The following is a 21,160-nucleotide window of genomic DNA, read 5'->3' on the forward strand; positions in this document are numbered from 1 at the left end:
AAAATGAGCCGGCATCTAAACTTTCTTGCATTTCAAATAAAGATACCAAGAGAATGAAGAAAATTTTGATAATAGGAGTAAATTAGAAAGTTGATTAAAATGTCATGCTCTATCTGATTCACAAAAGGAACCTTTCTGCCCATCCATTCATAAATGGAGTCCTCAATCTGAATTTTGAATGAGTAGTAGTATTTTTTTTTTTTTCTGACAAATGTCAGTTTACCATTTCCCTTGCCCTCATATCATGTGACGGACATCCACCAATCACAAAACATATGTATATACTGTGAACTCTTGCACATGCTCAGTAGGAGCTTGTACTTCAAAGTGTTTATATAAAAAGTCTGTGCACATTGATATTGCAAGAGAACTGGAAATGTGAGGGGGTTTTTTTAATATTTTTTTTTTTTAATTGCATGCTCTACCTGAATCATAAGTGGATTTTTGTTTTTTCTCTTTAAAGGGATAGTAAAGTCAAAATTAAACTTGCATGAATCAGAGTATGTAATTTTAAGACCCTTTTTAAAATCCCTTCTATATTTAAATGTGCTTTGTTCTCTTGGTATCCATTGTTAAAAATGAATGTGCACATATCCTACACTTGTGATTGGCTAACCATATGTGTTCAACTAGCTCCCAGTAGTGCAATGCTGTTCCTTCAGCAAAGGATAACAAGAGCATAAAGCATATTTGATAATAAAAGTAGACTTGAAAGTTGTTTAAAATTGCATGTTCTATCGAATCATGATTCCCATTTTTGGTGGTTTCCTTTCCCTTTTAACATGTCAAAGCCTGCGGAAACAAGTTTAAAAAATTCAATTAGTCTCTAATGGTGATATGCAGCTCTCCAAACTGACATATTCTACCCATTAGTCCCTCAAACAGAACTTTTAACCATTCTTTTGTACCCACAGAAATAGAAATCTGTTTAGCTGCCAATCAGGGATAGCTATAATTAGTGTACAATCACTGTGTGGAAAATAGCTATGTTAAAGTGAATGCAAATTTGAATGATTAAAGGGACACTAAACCCATTTTTTTTCTTTCATGATTCAGGTAGAGGATACAATTTTAAACACCATTCCAATTTACTACTTTTATCTAATGTGTTTAATTCTTTAGGTATCTTTTCTTTAAGAAATAGTAATGCACATGTGTGAGCCAATCACACGAGGCATCTATGTGCAGGCACCAATCGGCAGCTACTGAGCCCATCTAGATAGGCTTTTCAGCAAAGGATATCAAGTGAATGAAGCAAATTAGATAATAGATGCAAATTAGACTGTTTAAAATTGCATGCTCTTTCAAAATCATGAAAGAAAAAAATTGGGTTTCATGTCCCTTTTTTAAGTGCCCGGTTTTTAAAAATACTATTAAAAACAGGGGCACTTTCATTCATTTAACTTTACATTGAAGCAGTTTTTTAAAATGCCTTTTTCTTTAGGAAAACCAGCTCCTGCTGTACTTGACATATCGATGACGAATCCGGCTTCTTCCAATCGTTGCTTTGCCATCACGGGATGGACGCTTTAGGGTGCACGCCATGATTGTTGGAAGCCGGTTTTGTCATTGCTGAGGTAAGTATAGAGAAGTTGCGGGCGGAGGATTGCCGATCCGGGTTTGCTAAAGCAAAAGTTAAGTATTAAAAAAAAAAAAAAAAAGCGTCAATGTAAATTTTAATAAATGAAAGTGCCCCTGTTTTTAAATTGTATTTTTTAAAACCGGGCTCTCATTCATTCATCTTTACATTCACTTTAAATCTGGAGTTTGCACTTCTTCCACTCTCAACAGGTATTGGAAAGCCCACCGTTTTGAGAATTAAATTGCTGCATATAATTAGACATACGGTTTTAATATAAAATGTTTAATGTCCCTTTTTAAGGGAATATAATATACCACTTACCATTGACTTAAAATGACACTATAGGCAGTTAATTTGAGTTCCGTCACAATGCTGGCTTTGCATTTGTTTACCCATTTGACTTAAAGGATTCCAAAACTTTTTTGTTTTTGGTTCATACCTGGACAACAAATTTCATAATACAAACATTTTATATATTATAAATTACCTACTTTTAAACTCCAAGGATGTTTCCTGACATAATAAAATTAAACTTTAATTTTCGATGATGATGTCATCAATCCCCACCCTCCAATATGGGTTGTGCACGATAAGAATAAATTTCCAACCGGATTGCCCTATCATGCATATAATTAAGTGACAATTTCGTCACCATGTGCATGCGTACTGTGATCCCTAAACTCGCGCATGTGTACTGCGACCCATGATCGTCCAAATCGTAAACAAAATAAATGTTTCATTAATTGTTTGTAATGAATGTAAATAGGGTATTAATGCTCGTTATTGGTAGGGAGATTCTCGCAGCGCACCACTCTTACCTGCTCTGTACAGCTCCGTCATCCGCTCTGCTATCGATACAGCGGGTCTGCTAGTTTTCTGAGAGTAACGTAAAGGTAGATTCAGCATATTGTGCATGCGCATCATCCGCTCTGCTATTGATACAGCAGGTCTGCGCATGCGCATCGCGGCATTAAGTCGCCATTTGTATAACCTGGGTTATCGGTCGGGATTAGATGATGCAAAAGCATAGCCGGCGGTGGGTTTGGAAATAGTTTAATTTTACAAATTGGATTTCTACTAAACTGTAGTTATTTGAAACAGAATGTACATTACAAAATGATGTAAAATGTATACATTTTGCAATTGCATATAACTTTTTTTTTTTTTGTGTGGGTTTAGTGTCCCTTTAAAGGCATATGATACCAAAACACATATATTTTCTTTTCTGATGCAGATTGAGCATGCAATTTTAAACAATGTTCCAATTTACTTATATTTTATTTGCTTTTGGTATCCTTTGAAAAGCATACCTAGGTGGGCTCAGGAGCCTCAATGCACTACAGGGAGATAGCTGTTGATCGATTGCTGCACATGAACTGTTGTCATTAGCACACTTAATGTGTTCAGCTAGCTCCCAGTTGTATAATTGTGCTCCTTCAATAAAGAATACCAAAAGAATGAAGCAAATTAGATACTAAAGCATGCAATTTTAAACAACTTTCCAATTTACTTCTCTCTGAATCATGAAAGAAAAATGGATCATGTCCCTTTTGAGTGTTCTTTTTAGTCTGCCAACATATTCTACAGATTGAGAGTAATTTAAAGGATGCTAAACCCACATTTTTGCTTTCATGATTCAGATAGAGCATGCAACTTTCTAGTTTACTCCTATAAATTTTTCTTTGTTTTCTTGCTATCTTTATTTGAAAAAGCAAGAATGTAAGCTTAGAGGCCGGCCCATTTTTGGTTCAGTACCTAGGTTGCACTTGCTGATTGGTGTCTAAATGTAGCCACCAATCAGCAAGCGCTACCCAGGTGTTGAGCCAAAAATGGTCCGGGTCCGAAACTTACATTCTTGCTTTTTCAAATAAAGACAGCAAGAAAACGAAGAACAATTGATAATAGGAGTAAATAAGAAAGTTGCTTAAAATTGTATTCTCTATCTGAAGCCTGCAAGAAAACATTTGGTTCAGTATCCCTTTAAGGATACTAGGAAACATACAGCATACAAGATACTTATACAGTGCATGTATCTTAGAATACAGATCAAGCTATTATCTACATATAACATAAGTAAATTTGGGTTTAATATCATCCCTTTAACTATGGGTAGTAGGACTGTTTATACTTCTCACATTCTATTGCTACCATCAATTTATTTTAGCCTCTAAACAAATTTCAGTACTTTTTTACAGTATATGCAGAATTTGCCATTCTGTCATCTTGTTTCGAGTTTTCCAGTGTGTTAAGCAAACATATTTTTGAATGTTAAAAATCTTTTGAACCAATAAATATTGATTTTTAAGCAGAAAATCATCCTTTAGGCACTGGGACACAACCCAATCCTTTTAAACACATTTATTCCATGATTAGAATGTTTGTAGCAATAGATATTAAATATTACTCTTTTCCGCTACTGATTCCTTTGAAGCCAATTTGCGCTCTATAATCAAATGGTTCTTGCAGTACATCTGATTGGGGGGGAGCAATATTAAGCAAGGGATAGTTTAAAATGTGTGTGTGTGTATGTATATATATATATATATATATATATATATATATATATATATATATATATATATATATATATATATATATATATATATATATATATATATATATATATATATATATATATATATATATATATATATATATATATATATATATTAATTACACATACACATACAGGTGGCCCTCGGTTTACAACGGTTCAATTTACACTGTTTCAGAATAACAACCTTTTTTTCAGTCATGTGACTGCTATTGAAAAGCATTGAGAAACAGTGCATTGATTAAAATAGCCAGTAGGTGGAGCTGTCCGCTTGTGTTGCAGCAAAGATATGCAAGCCAAGCAAGCTGAAATTAATCAGTTTAACCAGACCTGAGCTATCGAACAGCTTGCAAAGGAACAATATCTTCCTGTCTATATAAATCAGTCCAGATTGAAATGTATAGAAAGAACTGTTTGCAGAAAAATGCAAGTAAAGTCTGTGTTTTGTGATTATTTCTCCAACATAGGTGTGTCCGGTCCACGGCGTCATCCTTACTTGTGGGATATTCTCTTCCCCAACAGGAAATGGCAAAGAGCCCAGCAAAGCTGGTCACATGATCCCTCCTAGGCTCCGCCTACCCCAGTCATTCTCTTTGCCGTTGTACAGGCAACATCTCCACGGAGATGGCTTAGAGTTTTTTAGTGTTTAACTGTAGTTTTTATTATTCAATCAAGAGTTTGTTATTTTGAAATAGTGCTGGTATGTACTATTTACTCTGAAACAGAAAAGAGATGAAGATTTCTGTTTGTATGAGGAAAATGATTTTAGCAACCGTCACTAAAATCCATGGCTGTTCCACACAGGACTGTTGAGAGCAATTAACTTCAGTTGGGGGAACAGTGAGCAGTCTCTTGCTGCTTGAGGTATGACACATTCTAACAAGACGATGTAATGCTGGAAGCTGTCATTTTCCCTCTGGGATCCGGTAAGCCATGTTTATTACGATTGTAAATAAGGGCTTCAAAAAGGGCTTATTAAGACTGTAGATTTTTTTTTTGGGCTAAATCGATTGATTATTAACACATATTTAGCCTTGAGGAATCATTTTATCTGGGTATTTTGATATAATAATATCGGCAGGCACTGTTTTAGACACCTTATTCTTTAGGGGCTTTCCCAAAGCATAGGCAGAGCCTCATTTTCGCGCCGGTGTTGCGCACTTGTTTTTGAGAGGCATGGCATGCAGTCGCATGTGAGAGGAGCTCTGATACTTAGAAAAGACTTTCTGAAGGCGTCATTTGGTATCGTATTCCCCTTGGGGCTTGGTTGGGTCTCAGCAAAGCAGATACCAGGGACTGTAAAGGGGTTAAAGTTCAAAACGGCTCCGGTTCCGTTATTTTAAGGGTTAAAGCTTCCAAATTTGGTGTGCAATACTTTTAAGGCTTTAAGACACTGTGGTGAAATTTTGGTGAATTTTGAACAATTCCTTCATACTTTTTCACATATGCAGTAATAAAGTGTGTTCAGTTTAAAATTTAAAGTGACAGTAACGGTTTTATTTTAAAACGTTTTTTGTACTTGTTATCAAGTTTATGCCTGTTTAACATGTCTGAACTACCAGATAGACTGTGTTCTGAATGTGGGGAAGCCAGAATTCCTATTCATTTAAATAAATGTGATTTATGTGACAATGACAATGATGCCCAAGATGATTCCTCAAGTGAGGGGAGTAAGCATGGTACTGCATCATTCCCTCCTTCGTCTACACGAGTCTTGCCCACTCAGGAGGCCCCTAGTACATCTAGCGCGCCAATACTCCTTACTATGCAACAATTAACGGCTGTAATGGATAATTCTGTCAAAAACATTTTAGCCAAAATGAACACTTATCAGCGTAAGCGCGACTGCTCTGTTTTAGATACTGAAGAGCATGACGACGCTGATATTAATATTTCTGAAGGGCCCCTAACTCAGTCTGATGGGGCCAGGGAGGTTTTGTCTGAGGGAGAAATTACTGATTCAGGGAACATTTCTCAACAAGCTGAACCTGATGTGATTGCATTTAAATTTAAGTTGGAACATCTCCGCATTCTGCTTAAGGAGGTATTATCCACTCTGGATGATTGTGACAAGTTGGTCATCCCAGAGAAACTATGTAAAATGGACAAGTTCCTAGAGGTGCCGGGGCTCCCAGAAGCTTTTCCTATACCCAAGCGGGTGGCGGACATTGTTAATAAAGAATGGGAAAGGCCCGGTATTCCTTTCGTCCCTCCCCCCATATTTAAAAAATTGTTTCCTATGGTCGACCCCAGAAAGGACTTATGGCAGACAGTCCCCAAGGTCGAGGGAGCGGTTTCCACTTTAAACAAACGCACCACTATACCCATAGAGGATAGTTGTGCTTTCAAAGATCCTATGGATAAAAAATTAGAAGGTTTGCTTAAAAAGATGTTTGTTCAGCAGGGTTACCTTCTACAACCAATTTCATGCATTGTCCCTGTCGCTACAGCCGCATGTTTCTGGTTCGATGAGCTGATAAAGGCGGTCGACAGTGATTCCCCTCCTTATGAGGAGATTATGGACAGAATCAATGCTCTCAAATTGGCTAATTCTTTCACCCTAGACGCCACTTTGCAATTGGCTAGGTTAGCGGCTAAGAATTCTGGGTTTGCTATTGTGGCGCGCAGAGCGCTTTGGTTGAAATCTTGGTCGGCTGATGCGTCTTCCAAGAACAAGCTACTTAACATTCCTTTCAAGGGGAAAACGCTGTTTGGCCCTGACTTGAAAGAGATTATCTCGGATATCACTGGGGGTAAGGGCCACGCCCTTCCTCAGGATCGGCCTTTCAAGGCAAAAAATAAACCTAATTTTCGTCCCTTTCGTAGAAACGGACCAGCCCAAAGTGCTACGTCCTCTAAGCAAGAGGGTAATACTTCTCAAGCCAAGCCAGCTTGGAGACCAATGCAAGGCTGGAACAAGGGAAAGCAGGCCAAGAAACCTGCCACTGCTACCAAGACAGCATGAAATGTTGGCCCCCGATCCGGGACCGGATCTGGTGGGGGGCAGACTCTCTCTCTTCGCTCAGGCTTGGGCAAGAGATGTTCTGGATCCTTGGGCGCTAGAAATAGTCTCCCAAGGTTATCTTCTGGAATTCAAGGGACTTCCCCCAAGGGGGAGGTTCCACAGGTCTCAGTTGTCTTCAGACCACATAAAAAGACAGGCATTCTTACATTGTGTAGAAGACCTGTTAAAAATGGGAGTGATTCATCCCGTTCCATTAAGAGAACAAGGGATGGGGTTCTACTCCAATCTGTTTATAGTTCCCAAAAAAGAGGGAACGTTCAGACCAATCTTAGATCTCAAGATCTTAAACAAGTTTCTCAAGGTTCCGTCGTTCAAGATGGAAACCATTCGAACTATTCTTCCTTCCATCCAGGAAGGTCAATTCATGACCACGGTGGATTTAAAGGATGCGTATCTACATATTCCTATCCACAAGGAACATCATCGGTTCCTGAGGTTCGCATTCCTGGACAAACATTACCAGTTCGTGGCGCTTCCTTTCAGATTAGCCACTGCTCCAAGGATTTTCACAAAGGTACTAGGGTCCCTTCTAGCTGTGCTAAGACCAAGGGGCATTGCTGTAGTACCTTACTTGGACGACATTCTGATTCAAGCGTCGTCCCTTCCTCAAGCAAAGGCTCACACGGACATTGTCCTGGCCTTTCTCAGATCTCACGGATGGAAAGTGAACGTGGAAAAGAGTTCTCTATCTCCGTCAACAAGGGTTCCCTTCTTGGGAACAATAATAGACTCCTTAGAAATGAGGATTTTTCTGACAGAGGCCAGAAAAACAAAACTTCTAGACTCTTGTCGGATACTTCATTCCGTTCCTCTTCCTTCCATAGCTCAGTGCATGGAAGTGATCGGGTTGATGGTAGCGGCAATGGACATAGTTCCTTTTGCACGCATTCATCTAAGACCATTACAACTGTGCATGCTCAGTCAGTGGAATGGGGACTATACAGACTTGTCTCCGAAGATACAAGTAAATCAGAGGACCAGAGACTCACTCCGTTGGTGGCTGTCCCTGGACAACCTGTCACGAGGGATGACATTCCGCAGACCAGAGTGGGTCATTGTCACGACCGACGCCAGTCTGATGGGCTGGGGCGCGGTCTGGGGATCCCTGAAAGCTCAGGGTCTTTGGTCTCGGGAAGAATCTCTTCTACCGATAAATATTCTGGAACTGAGAGCGATATTCAATGCTCTCAAGGCTTGGCCTCAGCTAGCGAGGGCCAAGTTCATACGGTTTCAATCAGACAACATGACAACTGTTGCGTACATCAACCATCAGGGGGGAACAAGGAGTTCCCTGGCGATGGAAGAAGTGACCAAAATCATTCTATGGGCGGAGTCTCACTCCTGCCACCTGTCTGCTATCCACATCCCAGGAGTGGAAAATTGGTAAGCGGATTTTCTGAGTCGTCAGACATTGCATCCGGGGGAGTGGGAACTCCATCCGGAAATCTTTGCCCAAGTCACTCAGCTGTGGGGCATTCCAGACATGGATCTGATGGCCTCTCGTCAGAACTTCAAAGTTCCCTGCTACGGGTCCAGATCCAGGGATCCCAAGGCGGCTCTAGTGGACGCACTAGTAGCACCTTGGACCTTCAAACTAGCTTATGTGTTCCCGCCGTTTCCTCTCATCCCCAGGCTGGTAGCCAGGATCAATCAGGAGAGGGCGTCGGTGATCTTGATAGCTCCTGCGTGGCCACGCAGGACTTGGTACGCAGATCTGGTGAATATGTCATCGGCTCCTCCTTGGAAGCTACCTTTGAGACGAGACCTTCTTGTTCAGGGTCCGTTCGAACATCCGAATCTGGTTTCACTCCAGCTGACTGCTTGGAGATTGAACGCTTGATCTTATCGAAGCGAGGATTCTCAGATTCTGTTATCGATACTCTTGTTCAGGCCAGAAAGCCTGTAACTAGAAAAATTTACCACAAAATTTGGAAAAAATATATCTGTTGGTGTGAATCTAAAGGATTCCCTTGGGACAAGGTTAAGATTCCTAGGATTCTATCCTTCCTTCAAGAAGGATTGGAAAAAGGATTATCTGCAAGTTCCCTGAAGGGACAGATTTCTGCCTTGTCTGTGTTACTTCACAAAAGGCTGGCCGCTGTGCCAGATGTTCAAGCCTTTGTTCAGGCTCTGGTTAGAATTAAGCCTGTTTACAAACCTTTGACTCCTCCTTGGAGTCTCAATTTAGTTCTTTCAGTTCTTCAGGGGGTTCCGTTTGAACCCTTGCATTCCGTTGATATTAAATTATTATCTTGGAAAGTTTTGTTTTTAGTTGCAATTTCTTCTGCTAGAAGAGTTTCAGAATTATCTGCTCTGCAGTGTTCTCCTCCTTATCTGGTGTTCCATGCAGATAAGGTGGTTTTACGTACTAAACCTGGTTTTCTTCCAAAAGTTGTTTCTAACAAAAACATTAACCAGGAGATTATCGTACCTTCTCTGTGTCCGAAACCAGTTTCAAAGAAGGAACGTTTGTTGCACAATTTGGATGTTGTTCGCGCTCTAAAATTCTATTTAGATGCTACAAAGGATTTCAGACAAACATCTTCCTTGTTTGTTGTTTATTCCGGTAAAAGGAGAGGTCAAAAAGCAACTTCTACCTCTCTCTCTTTTTGGATTAAAAGCATCATCAGATTGGCTTACGAGACTGCCGGACGGCAGCCTCCCGAAAGAATCACAGCTCATTCCACTAGGGCTGTGGCTTCCACATGGGCCTTCAAGAACGAGGCTTCTGTTGATCAGATATGTAGGGCAGCGACTTGGTCTTCACTGCACACTTTTACCAAATTTTACAAGTTTGATACTTTTGCTTCTTCTGAGGCTATTTTTGGGAGAAAGGTTTTGCAAGCCGTGGTGCCTTCCATTTAGGTGACCTGATTTGCTCCCTCCCTTCATCCGTGTCCTAAAGCTTTGGTATTGGTTCCCACAAGTAAGGATGACGCCGTGGACCGGACACACCTATGTTGGAGAAAACAGAATTTATGTTTACCTTATAAATTACTTTCTCCAAGGGTGTGTCCGGTCCACGGCCCGCCCTGTTTTTTTTAATCAGGTCTGATAATTTATTTTCTTTAACTACAGTCACCACGGTACCATATGGTTTCTCCTATGCAAATATTCCTCCTTAACGTCGGTCGAATGACTGGGGTAGGCGGAGCCTAGGAGGGATCATGTGACCAGCTTTGCTGGGCTCTTTGCCATTTCCTGTTGGGGAAGAGAATATCCCACAAGTAAGGATGACGCCGTGGACCGGACACACCGTTGGAGAAAGTAATTTATCAGGTAAACATAAATTCTGTTTTTATTAGGTTTATAATGCTGTTTAGCAAATGTTTTTGTTCATTTAACTTAGTTTAATTATATATTCTGTGTTGTGCGATTATTTTATTAGGTTTATAATGCTGTTTAGCATTTAAAGTCTTCATTTCAAAGCTTGAAAAATAATGTATTATGTGTTAATTATGCCAATTTTGAGAGGGGCCTGGAACCAAACTCCCTCACTTCCCATTGACTTAGATTATAAACTGGGTTTCAATTTACAACAGTTAACAGTGCCTAATAATGTGCACCAGTAATTTAGACAGAGGGGTGGAGTAATATTACTAGATTCTACTAGTCAGGAGCCCAGAGGGAAAAACTTACTATTTACTGAATGCTAATGATAAAAAAAAAAGTCAAATATTTTCTTTTTTACTAATCTGGGAGTAGTGGAAATGCTAAACCCTATGGATTGGTATAGGTGTAGATAAGAGGCAAAACTATTATTGGTGCAGTTGGCACTCCCAGTGCCTGGGAACTTGGTGCCGATAGCATGCAGTCTGCACATAGTTGTGTGGTAATTATCTGTGTGTGGATACTCCTCACTGCAGCAAACTTATCAGTGCATAGATACACTGTGTTCACTATTAGTTTATGTATGTATGTATTCTGTTATGCAGCACAGCACATTCATCGGATTATACATACTCCTCGTATTTATACAGAGCAAGTGTACCCATCAGGGTATAGTGTATACTGCTTATTTCTGAGATACATTCATATCTGCCACCTCTTCTCAATGGTCACTCATTGATATGCACAATAAGTCTTAAAGGGACACTCAATCAAAATTAAATGTTCATTAGTCAGAGCATGCAATTTTAAACAACTTTCTAATTTACTTCCATTAACAAAATGTGCACAGTCTTTTTATATTGAAACTTTTTGAGTCACCAGCTCCTACTGAGCATGTGCAAGAATAAGGGTGTATGCATTTGTTAATGGCTGATTGCTGTCACATGGTACGTGTATGCATTTGTGAATGGCTGATGGCTGTCACATGGTACAGGGGGAGTGGAAATAGACAACTTTTAAAATTGTCAGAAAAAAAATCTACTACTCATTTGAAGTTCAGACTAAGTGCTATTGCATTGTCTTGTTGTCTTATCTTGCATTTGTTGATTATGCATCAGGGAGGTTGGGGGCTAAGGGGGGATCCTTCAAAGTAGCATATGTAAATATGCTAAAAAAATGTTTATTTTTTTAAAAAAAAACTCTTATTTTAGTACTGGCAGACTTTCTGCCAGTACTTAAGATGGCGGGGACAATTGTGGTGTGGGGGGAGGGAAGGGAGCGGTTTGGGAGGGATCAGGGGGTCTGATGTGTCAGGTGGGAGGCTGATCTCTACACTAAAGCTAAAAGTAACCCTGCAAGCTCCCTACAAACTACCTAATTAACCCCTTCACTGCTAGCCATAATACACGTGTGATGCGCAGCAGCACTTTGCGGCCTTCTAATTACCAAAAAGCAATGCCAAAGTCATATATGTCTGCTATTTCTGAACAAAGGGGATCCCAGAGAAGCATTTACAACCATTTGTGCCATAATTACACAAGCTGTTTGTAAATAATTTCAGTGAGAAACCTAAAATTGTGAAAAATTTAGCGTTTTTTTTTAATTTGATTGCATTTGGCGGTGAAATGGTGGCATGAAATATACCAAAATGGGCCTAGATCAATACTTGGGGTTGTCTACTACACTACACTGAAGCTAAAATTAACCCTAGAAGCTTCCTAATTAACCCCTTCACTGCTGGGCATAATACACGTGTGGTGCGCAGTCGCATTTAGCAGCCTTCTAATTAGTAAAAAGCAAAGCCATATAAGTCTGCTATTTATGAACAAAGGGGATCCCAGAGAAGCATTTACAACCATTTATGCCATAATTGCATAAGTTGTTTGTAAATAATTTCAGTGAGAAACCTAAAGTTTGTGAAAAAAAATTGTGAAAAAGTGAACATTTTTTTTTTATTTGATCGCATTTGGCGGTGAAATGGTGGCATGAAATATACCAAAATGGGCCTAGATCAATACTTTGGGATGTCTTCTAAAAAAAATATATACATGTCAATGGATATTCAGGGATTCTTGAAAGATATCAGTGTCCCAATGTAACTATCGCTAATTTTGAAAAAAAGTGGTTTGGAAATAGCAAAGTGCTACTTGTATTTATGGCCCTATAACTTGCAAAGAACATGTAAACATTGGGTATTTCTAAACTCAGGACAAAATTTAGAAACTATTTAGCATATGTTTTTATTGGTGGTTGTAGATGTGAAACAGATTTTGGGGGTCAAAGTTAGAAAAAGTGTGTTTTTTTTCAATTTGTTCCTCATATTATAATTTTTTTTTATAGTAAATTATAAGATATGATGAAAATAATGGTATATTTTGAAATTCCATTTAATGGCGAGAAAAACGGTATATAATATGTGTGGGTACATTAAATGAGTAAGGGGAAAATTACAGCTAAACACAAACACCGCAGAAATGTAAAAATAGCCTTGGTCCCAAACGGACAGAAAATGGAAAAGTGCTGTGGTCATTAAGGGGTTAAAAAAAAAACTACAGAAATGACGAATCTGGCTTCCTCCAATCACAACTCATCCCCCCCCCCCCCCCCTGTCATTTTGGACCCGCGAAGACGGCTTGCGACGGGCGGAGGAAGTGCTGGAGTGGCTGCCAGGATTAAAAGGTACATTTTTGAAGAAAACTGTGAAATGTCAATTTTGATGAATTAAAGTGCCCTTGTTTTTAATAGGTTTATTAAAAACCTGGTACTAATTCATCAAAATGGACCTTCACTTTAAGTTGGAACAGCCCACTGTCAGCTAGGTAGCCATAATAGACCAGTGTTCAGTGTCCCTTTAACAGTTAGAAAGAATATGTACTTTCTACTATATTTGACGGGAAGGCTGATAGTCTGCCTGTCATTGTTAACCATACTAAGAGAGGGTGGGGCGTCTGTATAGCAGAAAGGCTCACATAAGAGCCCAGCCCACCGGTCCTTTTTTCCTGTATGTCCTATGGCCAGCCCCGGGCCTGTAAGTATAATGTTGCTAAGAAATAGTATCTAATTGTTTTCTTAGCTTGACCAAAGAATATTTGCAGTGCAGTTATCATGAAATGTAACGAGTGAAGGATGTTGCCTCATGATAGAAAATGAATTATGAAAAGTTAGTCGATATCTGACCCCACATCAATATGGTCAGCTGTAGCAACTACCATTAAAGCTAATACTTACCTTATCTATCTGTACTTTATTTCTCTTGTAAGGTGTATCCAGTCCACGGATTCATCCTTTACTTGTGGGATATTCTCCTTCCCTACAGGAAGTGGCAAAGAGAGCACACAGCAGAGCTGTCCATATAGCTCCCCCTCAAGCTCCACCCCCCAGTCATTCTCTTTGCCGGCTCTAAGCACTAGGGTCTCTCTCGGGAGGGTAAAGTGAATGTGGTGTTAGAAACAAGCGTCTGGCAGAGGTACCAGACGTTCAAGCATTTACTCAGGCTTTAGTCAGAATCAAGCCTGTTTATAAACCCGTGGCTCCGCCATGGAGTCTAAATCTAGTTCTTTCATTTCTTCAAGGGGTTCCGTTTGAACCTTTACATTCCATAGATATTAAGTTGTTAACTTGGAAAGTTTTGTTTTTGGTAGCTATCTCTTCTGCTCGGAGAGTCTCAGAATTATCTGCCTTACAGTGTGATTCACCTTACCTGGTGTTCCACGCAGATAAGGTAGTTTTGCGTACCAAACCTGGTTTTCTTCCTAAAGTTGTTTCTAACGAGAATATTAACCAGGAAATAGTTGTTCCTTCTCTGTGTCCTAATCCTTCTTCGAAGAAGGAACGTCTGTTACACAATCTTGATGTAGTTCGTGCTTTAAAGTTCTATTTACAAGCAACTAAGGTTTTCAGACAAACATCTTCCTTGTTTGTTATCTATTCTGGTAAGAGGAGAGGTCAGAAAGCGACTGCTACCTCTTTCCTTTTGGCTCAAAAGCATCATCCGTTTGGCCTATGAGACTGCTGGCCAGCAGCCTCCTGAAACTATTACTGCTCATTCTACCAGAGCTGTGGCTTCCACATGGGCTTTTAAAAATGCTGTTGAACAGATTTGTAAGGCAGCGACTTGGTCTTCGCTGCATACTTTTTCCAAATTTTACAAATTCGATACTTTTGCTTCTTCAGAGGCTATTTTTGGGAGAGAGGTTTTACAAGCAGTGGTGCCTTCCGTTTTAAGGTACCTGTCTTGTTCCCTCCCTTCATCCGTGTCCTAAAGCTTTGGTATTGGTATCCCACAAGTAAAGGATGAATCTGTGGACTGGATACACCTTACAAGAGAAAACAGAATTTATGCTTACCTGATAAATTACTTTCTCTTGTGGTGTATCCAGTCCACGGCCCGCCCTGGCAATAGAGTCAGGTAAAATTTTTTGGTTTAAACTAGTCACCACTGCACCCTATGGTTTCTCCTTTTTCTTCCTAACCTTTGGTCGAATGACTGAGGGGGAGCTATATGGACAGCTCTGCTGTGTGCTCTCTTTGCAACTTCCTGTAGGGAAGGAGAATATCTCACAAGTAAAGGATGAATCCGTGGACTGGATACACCACAAGAGAAAGTAATTTATCAGGTAAGCATAAATTCTGTTTTTTTTTTTAATTTTTTCTTTTTTTTTTTGGAAGGTCAGCTGTAGCAACTACCATTACAGTCAATACTTAACCGACCCCTAATTTATGCTTTTTTGAAGGTAGTACCAAGCATGCTTTCCCCCCCCCCCCCCAAATCCAAATTTGAAGTAGACTTTGACTTTTTTACTGCTGGGTAGAAAAGTTTTAGTTGGTTATAGAATGTTGGCCTTATGTTCAAGGCAAGTTTGGCATCGTTTAAGTTGCTACTTACTAATTGCATAATCTACAAAAGGTGCTTGTAAGATAATGTGGATAAAAGTAAATTATTGTATTTGCAGCCTGTAATTTTTGTTGGTTATTATAATAATTTGCTGCAAATGCTCTCCTTTTCCAAGCCAGTGGATGTGTAATTACTATGACTTGTCTTTGTTTTAAATCCATTTACCATAATACTATTGGCCAGGGCTTGACTTTCTTACTAATCCAGGTTAAGTCAAAAATTGTGTGAAATATTTATTTGTGCTGACTGTGGTTAGTTTTTACCTGTTGGGAACCAATGGTTTTTTTTCTTTTCCCCAAACGTCCCTTGGATTTTTTCACTGGTAGTCTGTCAGACATGAAGGGGTCTCGCTAGTGTAATACAATATTCTAATTCATTGGATTATTTTATTAATTTATTTTTGTATGTGTTTAACCACAAAAAATTACAAGTGTCCTCAGACACCATGCATTACTACCACAAAGTGAGCCAATCGCTAGCTATATAATTATGTATCCGCCAATTACTGGAAACGTCCTGCTCGGGAGTGGGTGGCATGGCAGGTTAACCGGTGTGCCCAAGGACAAAGTTATTTCTTTTTTGCTCTTTATGAAAGCAATAAGGCAAGAATAAAATGCTCTGTGATTTAAACCCTCCAAATTGGGTTAAACTTAGTCAGCTCAAGCGATACTGGGACCTAGCTGAATACATCTGGTGAGCTAATGACCAGGGGCATATTAGTGTAGCTTTAAATCACTAGCTAGCTCCCAGTAGTTTATAACTGCTACTGAGCCTACCTAGATATGGTCTTTAAAGGGATATGATACCCCATTTTGTTTTTCTTTCATGATTCAGATACAGCATGCAATTTTAAGCAATTTTCTAATTTACTCCTATTATCAATTTCTCTTTTGGTATCTTCATTTGAAAAAGCAGGAATTAAAGCTTAGGGGACGGCCTTTTTTGGTTCAGAACACAGGGTAGAGCTTTCTGATTAGTGGCTACATTCAGTAAACTTAACTTTTTTTGAAATTGCACAGTAAATTATTATATATTTTTTTTGTTTAAAAAGATAGAAAACTAATTTTACTACCCTTTTCCCAGCTTTGCACAACCAAAATTATTCTATTAATATATGCTGCCTCTCATCTGAGTGCTTTTTATTTTTTCAGACCGTGCTAGTTCACGTGTGCCATATAGAGAACATTGTGCTCATTCCCATGGAGTTATGAGGGAGTCAGCACTGATTGGCTAAAATGCAAATCTGTAAACAGAACTGAGATAAGGATCAGTCTGCAGAGGCTTAGATATGAGGTAATCCGAGGTAAAAAGTATATTAATATAACAGTGTTGGTAATAAAGGGATTATTTATTTCTTTAAACCATAAAAAATTTCAAGTAGACAGTTTATTTTTTGACATTTATATCCCTTAAAGATAAAAGGTGTTTAACCCCTTTTGTATTAGTTGCACAATAATGCATGTTTTATTAGCAACATTTTCTAAACATTAGATCATTTTATTGGAAAGTCAAAATTAAAGGGACAGTCGACACTTCCTTTAACATGATTTGATATTGAAAATAAAAAAACGGAGGTCTGCCTACACTATACCCCTCCTGCCTTGCCGCCTTGCTTCTGTCCTAATCGGCGTCGCTAACTACTCTAATACCCGGTAAATATGGCAGCCGAACTCCCCCCACCGTTACGTAGCTGCCGCCTTCTTCAACTGATAAGCAAATCAGAATCCAGTCCTCGGACCCTTTAAATTTGCAAGATTCAGATAGAGCATGTCATTTAAAGACTCTCTTTTTTTTTTTTTTTTTTTAATTCACTTATTTTAAAATGTGCTTCATTCTCTTGATATCCCTTGTTTAAAAAGGATATGCACATACTGTATCCTACTTTAGTGGGAGCTAGCTGCTGATTGGTGCCTGCAGTTGTGTTCAACTAGCTGCCTCTAGTGCAATGCTGTTCCTTCAGCAAAGGATAACAAGAGATAAAGCAAATCTGATAACCGAAGTAAATCGGAAAGTTGTTATAAAATTGTGTGTTCTATCCAAATCATGTAAGAAAATGTGGGGGTTTCCTGTCCTTTTAAGAATATAGGATAGAGACTGACTAATTTTTTTTGAAGAAATTAATCCTTTTTTTTTCATTTTTGGCAATATGAAAAAAATGAACCATCCTTTAAATCTTTAAGATTCCAAATATAGACCCTGTGAATATGGCTAATTTATTCAGATATTTTTAGTTATCTATCAAATTAATCAATTCGGTTCCCTTTTTTGATTCTGAAACGTAGGGAAAGAAAATTTAAATGATCTCAATTCTTTATGTGGCACATTGACTTAAAAGAGGGGTCAACAAATACATTTAACATTTTAGAGCCCATAAAGAATATTTAGGATCCAGAAAGTGGTATTTGTATATCAAACATATAGAGAATAACACAAAAAGTTAAAAGCCAGAGGTAAAACTCTAGGAGCCAGTGGCTTCCTGGGTTTGTCTTGCCCTGCAATAAATTAGTATTGCATAATCTGCAAATGTACTTAAAATAAAATGCAGTTATACTGTCAGGAAAATATATATACTTCTTGATGGAAATGTAACTCTTCCTTCCATTCTCCTGACCCCTGTGTCATGTGACCACCATCAGACAATATCAGACTTGGCAAAGTATGTAGTGGAAACTCTTGCACATGCTCAGTAGGAGCTGTTACTCAAGGTATGCACAAAGTCTTAAGTGTAGTTTGACAATGGGCATAAATAAGGGGGGGGGAGATAAATTGCAGGATCTATGTGAATCACAAAAGTTTATTTTTGAAATGAATGTCCCTTTTAAAGGAAAGAGGAGTCTATCATTTATTACAGCCAAACCTCTGGTGCTATTAAAACCAGCTGATCCCTTTACAGTAGATCATGTACATGATTGATCAGGGAAGCTTATGGTAATGTATGTGTTTAAGGGATTAATGGGATGATTATGTAATCCCAAGCAATCACTTTATCTTTGTATTATTTTGAAATTGTATTAATTTGTTTCTTAGCCAGGTTGTTAGAACACCCTGGAGTGACGCAGCCCTCTGAGGGGGGGGGGGGGGGTGCTACATTGCTTGGCTTTCTTTGTGCATGTTTTTATTAATACTTTTTTTTTATTTTTTATTGCACACATATGATGGTGCTGATACATTGGAGACTATGGCTATTGAAAAAGCATATAACTGCATTAAATTTATGCCATGCATTTCCAATGTACCCCTAGGTTATGTAAAAACATATATTGGTTGACCAAATTTGGGTGGAGTGGGAGACCATTTCATATTTCTTTGCAAATTTTTGTTGTTGCCATTATTCATACTTTCTATAGTACTTCCCATCTAAATGACTGTTTACTTGATAAAGTTATGGGTGTCATTTGTTATTGTGATCCAATATGGATTCTGATACTTTAATTTACACCGTTACTCTTCATAAACATGAAAACCGAGGATATGGACTTGATACGAAGATACTCATTCTGAATTCTAGTTACTTATGTTATTTATGGATAATAGCTTGGTCTGTATTCTACTATACATGTACTGAAAAAGTGTATCTTGTATGTTTCCCAGTATCCTTAATAAAAAGTATTGGGGGGGGAAAAAAGCAAAGATTTTGGCACCGTTGAGCTAAGTGTATTGTAAATTACTTGGGCAATGCATCGGCTGTATTTTCGGTAAAGCTTTATCTGGCAAAAGCTGAATTGAAGACATAAGTATTCTTGATTTAAATTTGTATGCAGACTTAACGGGACAGGTAGCGCCAACATTTTTATTGTTAACACTTACGTCTTAAGTTAACAGTGGGGTTTTGGGTTAAAGGGGACACTAAACTCTAATTTTTGATATAGGTTAAGCTGCTAAGTGTGTTTTGGCTGAAAGAGCTTTTAAAAAAATAAAAATAAAAAGTGCACATCAGTGCTTGGGGTAAACTTACATTGGGTTCACTTCAAAATATGGCCATTGAGAGACACAAAAGCAGCACAAGTGTTTTTCTGCACTTGAGCACCAGTTTCACTTCTTACAGGCTTAGCAAGTGATCTAACTGTGGGATAATCTAATGTGTAATAGGATTGGAGACAACTCGGCTTGAAAACTAGTGCTCTGCATGGCTGATGGTGTCTTTTAGAAGAATAAAAGCTCAAAAAAGAAACTTAAAGTACCATTTAATACAGTAGAATTGCATAGAGCTGTGGAATCTGTTGGTGTTCTACAAATAACCAGTAATAATAATAATCAACAAATGCACACTAAAGACAATAGCACTTTGAAGGAAATTTTAAAATTTGTCTGAAAAAAATGCTTGCCTAAAATGGTGGTAAACCCAAGCATATAACAAACGCTAGGTTTACCATCACTAAAAATAAACATTTGTTTTTTACGAAAACAATGAGAGAAACTGTTAAACTCGCCCTATCTGTAAGGAAAGTAGATTGCTAACACAGAACCTCTGGCCGCCCACGGCACAGCACTTTTTTCAATGAGGTCACGTTTCTACCTCTAGCCATGCGTGTTAACCGACATTCTTGCATGGCTATTAGTCTACATGTGAAAACGTCGCCTCACTGTAGAAAGCGATGTGCCATGGGCGTCCAGAGGCGCTGTTAGCAATCTACTTTCCTTTTACAGATAGGCTTAGTATAGCATAGTTTTTTCAAAACAATGACAAACTTTATTTTTAGTGATGGCATTGGTAAATCCTAGCGTTTTTGTTATACGCTTGGATTTACAATCACTTTAAAATTCCATTTCCAGGTGGCAGCCATCTTACTGGACACACACAGCTTTAATACCAACTCTTCTACTTATTTTAGAAGAAGTCAGAAAAATCTTCATGAGCTAGTTTACATATATTGATAGGATCATCCAGCTGAAGGCAGCCTGACTCAAGATATAGCGTCTTGGACTGTAGGGGCTCTCCTATCCCTCAGACAGGAAAAGGCCCCAAAGTGAAATCTCCAGTTCTAAGATACCCCAACACTATCCCTAACAGTGAACTGCTTCTATTTTTACAGCTTTTGACAGATACTTCAGCTCCTTGGGCAGCTGCTACCTTTTATACACTAAATGATTTGAAGAGAAATTTAAGGGGTATTGTGAACTTCTAAAGGCTCTCTGTCATAAAGATAAGTGTCTGGCTGAATACCCTTGGCCCAAATGGAACTGCTATACATTTTTTCCATCACAGTTTTCAGGGGCCAAAATATTTTGAATAGCAGCTTACAAAAGTGAGTGCCTAGTAAGAATCTTCCAATAACACTGCAGCTTGTGCGTAATATGTGGTCTCTTAAAGGGAATAAACTATTTTATGTGGTAAAGGATTTAGAGAGCTAAAAAACACCAAAAATATTAGTTATATTCAGGTTTTAATTACTCATTGCACAATTATAGATTGATTGCTATTGCCTCACATTGTATGCGTTTGTAATGACTTAAGTGATTGAAACCTCAAAATATGCAAGTGCAAGAGAGTATACATGAGTCTGGCTGATGGCATATATATATATATATATATATATATATATATATATATATACACGCCATCAGCCAGACTCATGTATACTCTCTTGCACATGCTCTGTAAGAAATTATACCTCCGTTTGCATATAGGACTGAATCAGAAGTCAAGAATAGACGACCCATTTCTTGCAAATGATATTGCTTTTTAAAATCTGGTCCAGTTTCACACATTTTATTACGCTCAATAGTTGGCAGAATATTAAGGCTCATTACAGTAAAAACTTATAACAAACAAAT

General features: G+C 38.5%; 1 protein-coding gene across 1 annotated transcript in view; it reads left to right on the plus strand.

Annotated features, from left to right (window-relative positions):
• The window catches only part of LOC128638853 (kazrin-like), a 504,435-nt gene that overhangs the window by 53,592 nt on the left and 429,683 nt on the right, over window positions 1-21,160 (plus strand). The window lies entirely within an intron of this gene.

This window comes from Bombina bombina, chromosome 8, assembly GCF_027579735.1.
Source record: "Bombina bombina isolate aBomBom1 chromosome 8, aBomBom1.pri, whole genome shotgun sequence".
Lineage (NCBI taxonomy): Eukaryota > Metazoa > Chordata > Amphibia > Anura > Bombinatoridae > Bombina > Bombina bombina.